General features: G+C 47.3%; 1 protein-coding gene across 1 annotated transcript in view; it reads right to left on the reverse strand.

The window, feature by feature from the left end:
• Positions 1–12,250, reverse strand: part of LOC146821409 (uncharacterized) — a 687,497-nt gene that overhangs the window by 379,236 nt on the left and 296,011 nt on the right. The gene's annotated exons all lie outside the window — the stretch shown is intronic.

The following is a 12,250-nucleotide window of genomic DNA, read 5'->3' on the forward strand; positions in this document are numbered from 1 at the left end:
TAGATTATTTTACACTTAATGAAAACTCATTGTCTTCGCCTGCAGTGCTCTGGGAGGCTTTCAAAGTGATAATCAGAGGGGCCTGAATCGTAAAACAAGCAGGAGGGCTGAAGGCAATCTGGCAGTCCTTGATGAAGCTGGAAAGAGATATTCGGGATTTAGAGCAGGCATACTTCCGGACTAATAAGCCTGGGCATCTGCCACTCTAAGGGAGAACATTTCCGAGTTTGCTGACGAAGCCCAAAGGTAGACTCTCTTCCTCGGGAAATATGCTTCGGCTCGACGTTACAAGGAGGGAGACAGACCTGGTAAAACTTTGGCAACCACACTCAGGCCTATGCATCTCCACCTACATCACTGAGCGATTAGATGCAGACTCTAACCCTGTGAGAGCCCCAAATGCTTTACTGGATCTCCGCGCTGACTTTTATGGCACACTACAATCCAGCTATTATGGCTGGATTGGGCACACCACACATACTTAGATTAACCTTTTACCACTGATAACATTATACAGGTGATCCAAAGTTTGCCAGGAGACAAGACCCCAGGATTGGACGGCTGACAACTTCCTTCCATAAATCTTATGCGTCAATATTGACACCTCACCTTTTTGCTGTTTATCAGGAAGCGATGAGAACTGGAGTTTTGCCTCCATCTATGAGATAGGGGGTAATTATAACGCTTCTTAAACCAGGGAAACCTGCTAACATCCGTGATTCATATCGTCCCTTATTTCTCATTAATGTTGACAATAAAATTGACGCTAAACTGCTAGCTAATAGATTTAAACTGGTCCTCCCCCTTATAGCCAGACCTGATCAATCTGGGTTCATACCCAGGCGCTCTACTGCCCATAATGTGCGTACCCTGCTGTTTTACACCATCTCAACCCGCGGGTGCCAGCACTAGCTGCCCTCCTGGACACCACTAAGGCGTTTGATTCTCTGGAGTGGTCATATCTCTTTGCACTCCTGACTAGGATTGGCCTTAGCTCTAACTAAATACAACAGCTACGCCTCCTATACACAGGGTGTCCCTTGTCTCCACTCCTTTTTGCTGTGGCTACGGAGTCCTTGGCCGTGCGCTTGCGACAACACCATGTTTCTTTATACGCAGATGATATCACCCTCTTTGTACATGACTCTATAGAAAGCCTTGGCCCCATGATACGTGAGTTTATCCGATTTGGTGGGATATCTGGGGTACATATCAACAGTTCCAAATCAATATTGTTTCCCCTAACCACAGCCATTCACACTAGAGTACCCATTAACCTGGGCTGAGGGCCCTGTCCAATACCTGGGAGTCTGGCTTAGTAGAGACACACAGGAACTCTGGAATTTAAACTATGGGCGGACAATCACATGGCTGGAGGGAAAGGTGGCCATTTGTTCTCAGCTACCCATATCGCTGGCCAGCAGGATAGCTTTAGTGAAAATGTACTGTCCACAATACTGTACCTGTTTGTCAACCTACCCTTACCGCTCAATTCTGCATCTTTTTAGAAGGATCCATTCCATTGTGGTGTCTCTGGCAATCAAGAATATCCTGGGAATTACTCACGCTTCTGAAGACACAAGAGGACATGGGAGCACCTGATTTCACCTTATACGCATATTGTGCGCAAACCCAATCCCTGCATTTTAAAACGTGTTAACCTTTTCTTCTCTGCGCAAGTTAATTACGCGCCTTTACAATATCACACAATGTACCTCCCCGGTTGTTGCCTTAAAGGCACTTGAGAGATGGCCTTTGCATTTGGAAGCACCCATCACAGACGAGCAGTGACTATTTTGTTGTGGACAACTGGAACACCTCTCCCCTAACTATAGATTGAGACTTATTCACTTTAAGTTCCTGCACCGCATCTATCGCAACCCACTACAGGTTCACCGCATGGGTCTCAAAACAGACCTTAACTGCTGGATATACCAGACACCACAAGCCACATTTCTGCATTTAGCATGGCAGTGCCCACTAATAGCAGAATACAGGGGCAAGGTATATATTATCCGGAAGATCACGGGCATGGGACTGCACCCCACATCTCTGGTGGGTTAACCAGGTTATGTCAAAGATGCATCCCATGTAGATCGACCGCCTCCTCGCTATAATGCTCCAGTTGGCAAAACGCAGATTAGCTAGACATTGGGGCTAGCTCTCTGCTCCCTCAATAGACATGCGGATACATGATATCACATTCTGTCAAGAACAACTGTCCATTTTTTGAGAGCTAATGCCCCCTATATCTAGACTAATTCCACGCGGTGAACTCCGCTTGCAGAGTTTTCCGCACTCCGGAAAACGTCAAGTTGGCGAGCGCAAGCGTGGAAAATCAACCTCCCGGCGAGATTTCTCAACGCGGGCGGTCAGATTTCTCATTGCGAGTGGTCACGTATGCTCGCGACCGCTCGTGTTGAGAAACTGTCGGTTCGCGTTGAAAAAGCTGCCACTCAAGTAAAAATCTACTAAAGAGTGGCAGAAAGAAAGCAGCGCCCGCTTGCGCTGTGCATGGTGCCATTCGCGATGATTACACAGTGCGGGAAAGCACCTGGCACTAAAAATCACTGCGAACAGCATTTGTCTAACGCACTCCGCCACTTGCGAAGCTCTGCGTAGCCAGGCAGAGTTAACTCTGCCCAGGCTTAATCTAGACCTAAAGATATTTGAGTTCCATTTGCAGCCTGGCTGCAACATAAAGAGCCAGATCCCTCAACTCAGTCTGGAACACCCTGATCATCAGCCTAATAAGAGCCAAACGGCTCTACGGCTGCAAGAATACGGATATAACAATGCCATAGCCATTAAATGATGAATGTTATCGGGATGTGTTTATGCTGATGAATGTTATGGGGATGTGTTTACACTGTTGCAGCCATAATTGAATGCTTTACTGAAATTTGTGCTCTGTATAACTCTGAATCTCTGTTTAACTATCGCTGACTGCCTTTATCTTTCAATTAGCTATGGGATTGGATTATTTACTATACATGTGACCTACGCTGTGTTCCTTATCCGCCTCCCCTTTCTGTTCTTGACTTTATTACTGTTGGCCATACATTTAGTCATTGCTCTGTCAGATTGTACAGCTATGAAAACTTAAATAAATTTTTTTAAAAATACATTAAAAAAAACTATATTTAGCTTTTACAAATAATAGCCTATGGGTCCTTCGGGTGAGACTGGTAACACTGAATGGCTTGACAGTCTCTATGGGTCAACAAAGGGCTCTTAAAATATAGTGCAGGGAGAGATGGACTGGTCAGACGAACCTTTAGAATTGGCAAATTGCGGGATGATCAGGACCTTAGAAAGATTCACTTCTGCTCAAACAACGTGCATAAAAAGGAAAGAGATACAGAATCATTATAGTAGTCACCAATGGTTCAACAACAGATCCACTTTATAACAACCTGTAAGGAGACATTGTTATGAATAGATTGCAGCTTGAGTGTTAGCAACACTTATCAATTTATAGTGCCACCAACAACTCAAACAGCGGAACAATGCATCCACCAAGAAAAGTATCCAACTCAAATACAGTTGTGGCATTTGTAGAAAACACGCATGCTTACCCACAAGCGTAGGGTGTTGTGCCTCAACTGGAGAGACCCTGGCATGGGGCTCAGGGTACACTCTGACTAAAGGGATGGATATAGGCATGGCTTAATCAAGTCTCCTTGGTTCTGACAAGCTGAGGAATTACTGTCCGGTCAACTGGAGGCCAAAACCCACAGAAGCTGCAGCATTTTGAGTGAGGCAGCGAGGAAGAAAATACTTTAAAAGAATGCCACAAGTACTTGTTGTGCTAAGACTTGGTGATCATCAAGTTACAATTTTAAGGTCAGTTCAATGAGGGATTTTATAAAGGAGGCCTGGAAGGCCTAACCACCTATGGCGCTGGCCAGAGGGCCATGGTTGCCAGGGTGTAGTTATCCACGTCGTGTTCATGCTGGCTGTGCCAGCGTAAAATGTATGCTAAGATACATTGTGGTCTAGGCAGGCCTAATCTGCCCATACATAGTAGTGTGGGCTCAGAAGCATGCAAACTGCGTGGTAAATCTAACATCTCGCCACCCGTAGGGCTCTCAGTCCGAGGAAAGAGTTACCTCCAAAGCACGGCATGCACAGAAAAATACGTGCATGAAGATGGTCGCCTCGAAGGGGGACATATGATAGCTGTGCATTAAAGGAGCGGAGACATATAATGAAATCCACTAGAAATATCAATTGGAGCTTAACAAATCATGGCCAAGTCAACATGATGTTAGGCGCCTTAAGAGCTGCATTATGCTCAAATGGTGCGAGGAAAACTTAGAGGGCCAGAAGCAAATAAATGGAAGAGCCATATGCGGTAGTGAAGCACCGTGCTACAGCAGCTCTAGTTAATTATCTTTATTTGTATTTTTTTAGAGTTTCATTAATAATGCAGCAAACATCGCGTTAAGGTGCTAAACATGCACTGAACAGTAAATATTAAACTGTGAAGGAGGCATACACACACCCACAACCATTCGTTCAAGCACAAGGGGGAATTCCATAACATTTCCATAGGCAGGAGAAATCAAAATGATGGTTACAGTTATGCTCCCACACTTAGTACCACAAGTCTTTTATGTCAAGGGAGTCACAAGTCCTGATTATAGATGAATATCATAGTGTCTCAACCACCCCCCTCCCCCACACTTTGTGGAATTTGCCCAGGCACTCCCTGCACATGTACATTTGTACATGACCTTCTCCAGCACCAGATATAGGTCATAGCTCTCTTCCAGTCCAACAATGTTGGGGGTTCAGGCGCCCCCTGCTACCGTGCCACTTCTCGATTGGCCACCATCAATCCCAAATTACAGAAAAGGAGTTGTGCCCTAGGAATGTCAAAATCTCCCAGCACTTCCACCAGGATATACTTGGAATTGAGAGGAATGGTTTCACCCGCCACCCGACCCAATTGTCTTACCACCCACGTCCATTATGGCTGAAAAGCCGGGCAGCTCCAGAGCATATGGATGTAAGAAACCCTTGCACCCCCACGTCGAAGACAGTTCAGGACAGCTATTTTCCCCATATGATGTTCCCGGTCCCCGTCATAATACACCTGATTTAAGAATTTTGAGCGGTATCAGGCACAGGCAAGATTTTATTGCCACTTCCCTCGGTGCATCAGGCTGCCTCCTAATCTACTTCTTCCAGAACCTCCAACTCCAGGCACCACTGTTCCCTCAATTGGCCAGCCTGTCCAGCATGTTGTTATTGAGTGTTTTGTATGTGAGGGATAGTGTTCATGTAACAGCTGTCCCTCGAGTTGGGCGAATTCAGGCAAGTCCAGCATCTCTATGCCCGCAGCTGCACATATTTCAGAAATTGGTTACAGTGCAAGAGTAATCGTGCCACAGAGATGCAAACGCCCCCACCCCAAGAATATCTCTTATACCTGCGATCCCCAGTAAGTTCCAGGCTCCAAACCCTCAAAGTTTTCCAAACTCCATCAACCACGTACCCTCCCATAGCTGCGTCTCTTGTGTCATCTTACCCACCCAGCCCATATGGCAAGTGGCCTTCAGCTAGGCCTCTTTATGCCACCTTGGTGACCGTCAGCAATCATCGAACTCCCTTCCCCCGTACAATCAATCAATCAAACATTACTTGTAAAGTGCAGATGATCACCCATGAGGGTATCCAAGCTCTGGGTTGCTGGGTTTGATGTGTGTCAGAGAGGGAGATGTTCAGAGAAGGAGGGCGTTCCAGGACTTGGCAACGAGGTGGGAGAAGGAGCAGCATCTGCTGTGGCTGCAGTTGATGCACGGTGTCTGTGCGTGGTCTTTCGGTGTATGTGTGGGGGCAAGCTCCACTGGCCAACAGGTGCCATTCCTGAGGGAAATGTGGTTGCCAAATTTCTGCACATTGGTTTTGTCCGTGTTGAGCTTCTGGCAGTTGTCCATCATCCAGGCCGTGACATTCTTCACGCAGTTATGGAAGTTGGTCTTCGATTGTGGCAGGGCCTGCTGAGAGTGAGAGGATGAGCTGGAGTGTCGTCAGTGTAGGATATGTGGATGTCATGGGTTCTGACAATGTCAGCTAGCGGACGTCATGTATAAGTTGAAGGGGCTGGGGCTGAGGGATGAGCCTTGAGGGAGGACCCTTGAGGGACGCCGCAGATGGTGCTCTTGGGTTGAGAGGTGAAGGAGTTGAGACAGATTGTCTTTGTGTGTCCAGTGAGGAATAATGCCATCCACCTGAGTGTGATTTCTTTCATTCCATTCTGCTGCAGTCTTTCGATGAGTGTGCGGTTGGAAACTGTGTTGAAGGCTGCGTAGAGGTCGAGAAGGATCAAGGCGGCCGATTCCCCTTGAGTAGGATGCGGATGTCGTCCATGGTGGTCTCCGTGTTGTGGTTCGCTCTGAAACCGGACTGTTCGGTGAGCTGAAGGTTGATGGCCTTCTGCAAGACATTGTTGGGAAACAGGAGCAGCAAGAATGGGGTGGTAGTTCTGGAGATCGCTGGAGTCTGCGGAGAGTTTCTTGAGGAAAGGTCTGACCGCCGCGTGTTTCCAAGCCTCGGGAAAGGTGGCTGTGGCAGTGAATGCGTTGAGGACGGTGGTGAGTTGGTGGCTGATCTTGTCGCTTCCGAGATAGAAGAGGCAATGGGGGTATGGGTTGTACGGTGCTCCTGAGTGGATGGAATTCATTATGGCTGAAGTGTCTGGTGTGCTGAGTTGTTCCCATGTGGTGAGTTGGTGGTCGGGGTGGTCTTTGTGAGAGTGGGGAGGCTGAGGAGGTTAGTGGGTTGGGGGTCAAAGTTCTTGTATAGGGAGGATTTCTTGTTGTGAAATTGATCTGCAAGAACATCGGAAAGTTCATGTGAGGGTGGGATCTCTCAGGCCCCATTCGACCAGCTTCCTCCATCACTAGTGGCCATAATTGATGTTAGAGGCAGCGTAGGCCGGCCAGGATCAGTTAGACGACCGCTGGTGGTGCAGGCGCAGAATCTGGTCTGCCTCTCGGTCGCATTGTGTGGGAATGCCACCCTCATGAAGTGGGTCCAAATGGAAAGAGCGAGAAGGGTCCCCAGTTAGTAAGAGCATGCCTATTTGATTTAAAAGGTAGTGTGCTAGACATCGTATGGAGAACCTAACTGAGGGGAAAATGTGTTTGCATATGTTTATAAATGTTGGAATTTCGCGTTTTTACTGTAATCCCCAGGCGTGCAACACCGATTGGGCTCAAAGGGCTTCAGCCCCCCTCCCACACCCTTCTTGTGTGTCAGCACGGCAGAGACAGCTTACCGGGCTCACACACAGCCGCACCTGAGGACTTCACAGGTCTTTAAAAGAACTTTTACTTAATAACAAGGCTTTGTTGTTCTTTCACCCCTTCTTTGAGCCCCTGCATCTTCACTCTGCCAATTGCTGGAAGAATCAGCCCCCCGCCCCCCCCCTGAAATGTTGATTAGCCCCTCCCGAAATTTCACTCTAGTTGCACCTCTGGTACTCCCCACAGGATACATTAATGTTTTGAATGCTGAGTTGATTTTTGGGGCATTCTGTATATTGTTGTGGAAAGAAATTGGAAAATAAAGATATAAATAAAAGAGAACACTGGTACCAATATATATCAACATTATACAAATTTGCTTGGGCACAATATTTCCTCATGCTATCATTTTCATTGGCCTCGGTTGCTCGTGGTCAGCACCCAAGTTCCAGACCACCTGACATTTTGTGCATGCCCATTCACCCCTGTGGCCTCGTACTTACTCTGCAGTCAAACAGCAATTTGAAATGTTGCCTTCATTTAATCTTTCATGGGCCCCCTGATAGAGCCAGCTCTGTTCTGCAGTCTTGCCCTAATGGCCTTGAAAATGTCTTTAAAAGAGTGCTTAGCTACAGTTTTCATGTAATTTCTTTTTAATATGGAACCAGCATGTGTTTCAGCTTTTCGTGCCCTCTTTCCCCAGGTCATTAGAACTCACAGGAACACTCTGGGATAGTGAGGTGTGTTTTCAATATTGTTGTAAAACAGCAGCAGCTTATTTATATATATTACTGAAAATAATCATGCATTGTCAATTTAACTAAATGTGAAAAAATACTAGCTGTAGTGTCATCTTTTGCTTGTGGCAAAAATAAAGGTGGATGAACACAGAAAAAAATGCCCAAAAAATAAATATAGATAAATACAGACGGAAATGGCCCAAAAAAGAAATACCATTAAAACGGGAGCCCTAATTATAATCCAAAAGGGGGAGTGATCCGACAGGCCTCGAGCTAGGTATTCTGCTTGGTGGACCATGGTCACCTATCCCAGAGGCACAAAAAGATAATCTAGCTGAGGTGGACCTCCTGCGCGGGGGGCGTCAAACAGCAGTGCGCCCTTTCTACCACAAAAACTGATGACGGGGTAGTCTCTGGGATCTTTTCCTTGAGCCATCGTTCCAGGAACAGTTTGGGCGCAGTGCCCTCAGCCCCTTTAGGGAACCCAACAAAGCATAGATTACCCCTCCTGGATCGACTCTAGGCATCCTCCGCATGTGCCTCCGTCCTCTGCGTCTGTGCCGTGAGGGTTGCAACTGTGGACTTTAGGGACGACAATTCATACAACATCTGGACAACTTTTTCTTCCGTCGCCTTACATCTGTCTGCAACCTTGCGGAGGTCTTCTCCAAGGAGGTTCATGTCCAGAGCAACGTAGTCGATCTTGGCTTGGACATTGGCACTGGAGGCCTCGATAGCTGCAAGTATTTGGGTGCCGGAAGGGTCCTAGGGTGCCTGGAGGCCAACTCCTGTGTTGCTCGCCTGCCTCCGGCAGGGCCAGTTGAGACACTTTTGGCCATTTTAATTTGTTGGGGTCCTCCGGGTGCTCTATCACTGCCCGTGACAGGACCTTTTAGGAGGGGGGACCAAAGTCACACTGTTCAATGCCCCAGTACACCACCAGAGTCACATAGCACTTCAGGACTCTCATCCCTCGTGCGCTCTTTCTTCAGAGGCAGTATAACTCGAGTCCCCTCAGGGTGAGGACCGCATAAGCACAGGCTGTCTCGGGGTCCAGACTGCCTTTCTGCTGGCCTGTTCAACCAGGCCCAGGCTGTGTCTCCTCCATTAGCCTCCACCGCTAGGGGCTCCCCGAGCAGTGCAGACTTGTCCTTTTTAGTAGGGCACCATCACCATACACCAGGCACCATGGGGTACTCAGGACAAGGCAAAGCAGGGGGAGGGCCACTGATAGCAATTTCAACCAGCACTCCAGGGGCCCCGAGCACAGCAGCAGGCTTTCAGGTGGAGAAAGGCAAAGGGAGGGAGAAGGGTCTCTAATTGTCCCAGGACTGGATCCCCCTCCCACAGCCAGAGGTATCCACAGCTGCCCACCACTCACCAGGGGGGAAGGAGGTAACAGTTCGGCATAGGACTTAATGCGCCCCCCCTCTTTCTCTGATGTGTTCAGGGTCCAAGAATGTCAGGATCGAGAGGGGGGACCTCCTGGATTGGGCCGCAGGGCCACAGTATTTTCAGGGATTCATGTAGCAGTCCAGTGTATTGGCACAATCAGACATAAAGCCCAACTCCAGAGGGAAGGACAACAACCTACTGCGCTGTTTGAGCAAGGCAGTGCCGAGCACCGAATTCTATCCGAATACAGCAAGTGATGGAGCAAGGTTTCACATCAAAAGAAACTTGCAGTTATGCAATCCTCTTGAATAACCTGTAATACTATAATCAACCTGTTCGTGAGTACTAACAGTGCACCACATTCAACATATTGTATCTAGGGGACGCTATTCTATGTGTATTAAAATGGCTGCTTAAATGCGGGAATTCTTTTGCGCATGAGTCTACCACATCACGTGGTGTGACGTTCTTCTGTCGCTTGGGGGGGAAACTTTGCAGCTGCGCAGTAGCTTCTAATATGGCCGCTTCAAAACTAACACATTAAAGCGCATGCCGAGCTGAAACTAACCTATGCACATACTACTAAGCTATTAATGCAAAAGATTTATTAAGTAAATGGGTTTAGAGTAGAAGTAAGTGGAATACAGTGAATTCATTTATTTTTGTATTCTAACATGTTCTTTTCTGACTTTATTAATAGTTCGTATTTGGGCCTTGGAGGGTGACCACGTCTCTGTTCCCTTGTGATTTCTACACATGCGCAAACCGACTGCTTGCCCTGGAACAAGTGATGCAAATTTGACTGACTGACAAACCCTAAGCCGGCAAGGACATGGGAACCCAAACTCCTGACCCTACTAGAGGAAAAAGGGGCAACAATGTATAAAGACTTTCCGATCCACATATGAAATGCTTGTGGGAAAAAAGCTTGTGGGTATTAAAATTAAGGGGAGGAGAATTAGACAATAGCCTAAAGAAAAATATTGCACTTAGTATGGTGTGATGCCCTCACCCCACTGCTTGGCCCAAACAAATTGCGGGTGAACATGGAATTGAAACATTTGGGGGTGGATTATACACTTGAATTTGGTATACTAGAGGTAAGTTATAGATAGTCAGACACACTTGACACTTGATGCGGAGATGCTGATGCTATGCTGAGATGCTGCCCGATTTTGCTGTAAGCTGACTGAGAATCCAACACTAGGGAGATTCTCGGAAGAGACCGAGGAGGCACATCTAGGGAAGGGTCCAGACGCACCCGAGCCGGAGAGAGTAGCATCAGAGAGGGGTGTAACGCTGGCGTTGCACTAGAAAAGGTCACCTTCCCCGTCCTGAGCTGATCCTGAATCTTTGACATTCTGATGTTGGGGTCTTCACACCATTTCTAGGTAAATATAATTGTAGGGTAAATGCTCCGTATTGGATCTCTGGCCTTTTCTCTCCTCAGGTGCTGTCATTGCAAAGCATTTATTAATGCAAACTGATTATGAGCTAACTGTACTATTTGCCTGATGGAGAATTCTGGTCTATTCATGTGTATTTGATTTGACTCACAAATGTATTAATTCAGATAAACCTTTAAAACTCCTTCTGAGTCTGTGGTTCTTTCAAATAAAAGTTAAATGCATTATTGTATTTTCCTCCCTATTCTAATCCACTACTAGATCATTTCGACAGTGCATTTACTCGGGAGACAGGAATGGTAAGAATACTGGTCTAAAGGTTTCCTAGAGTAAACAAAATTGATGTCCAGTGGATATTTACTAGCTCATTGATTGTATGAATGTATATGGGCCCAAATGAGTGTTGTGTGTATGAATGTGTAGAGCTGGTAAACTCCGCTGCATCACAAGGGAGGCGGTGCATCTGCTCACGGCAGGCCTCCGACGGCCTAGGAGGTGCACAAGGGAAGGCCGCAGACCACAAGGCTACCACTGCCATCACCAGGTGAGCACTCGCTGGGGTGGGAAGAGAGCAAGGAGGAAGGTCCGTTCGCTGTGGCAGATTGCGCCTGCCGGCTCAATGAGGAGGCTGTTCAGGGCAGGCTGCACTTCGGAGCACTCTAGGGTGCAGGCGAGTTGTACTTCCGCTGTGCACCCCTACCTCCTGGCGGGCGAATGGCCAGGACCGGACACTGTCTCATTGACCCCACTCTCTGAACAGCCGTCGAGAACCCTCCGTCACGGCCAAGACCGGAGGAGGGTGCAGGTCTTATTCCCCTGCAGCAGTCTGGGCCTTTCAGGCCACTCATGCTGCTCTTCACAGCAGCAGTGCTTCAGTCGGCTACCCTGACTCTAGACACAATCACAATGGCCTTTTCGTCTGCTCAGGAGAGTCTGAGACATTTCGGGGGTCTCGGGCACTGGGAGGTGGGAGGATGCCTCAGGATAATTCACATGCGATGGCCACTCCGATTCAGCACACCCGGTAGGCCCTGTTGCCAGCTCAAGTTAATTTTAATCACAGTTTTCACATTTTATTCATATTTTGAACGCTCTGCTAGTCTCACTATCCTGATGTCTCCATAGGTTTTTCTATCATATATTAAAACCTCCGAACAGCTCCTCCTGATTAGAGAACGAGTTGTATCCTGCACCGTGATTTGCAGTCACGGTGTGAGGAGAATCCCTATGATGAAGCATGCTCCCCTTGGTGTTTGAGTGATTTTGTCCTAAAAAAAGAATACTTCTTGATTCTCTAGGTTTCTAATTTACCCTTGGTGTCTGACCCAGGTATTTTATTGTGTGAATGATTTACTAGTTGGAAGTGAATACCCACTGGTCTCTGAATCTCCCTTGGCCCTCCATTTGTGTTTATCTTGTACAATTGTATTCATGCATGGTTTGCACTGTATTT

This window comes from Triturus cristatus, chromosome 6 (genome assembly GCF_964204655.1).
Source record: "Triturus cristatus chromosome 6, aTriCri1.1, whole genome shotgun sequence".
Taxonomy (NCBI): domain Eukaryota; kingdom Metazoa; phylum Chordata; class Amphibia; order Caudata; family Salamandridae; genus Triturus; species Triturus cristatus.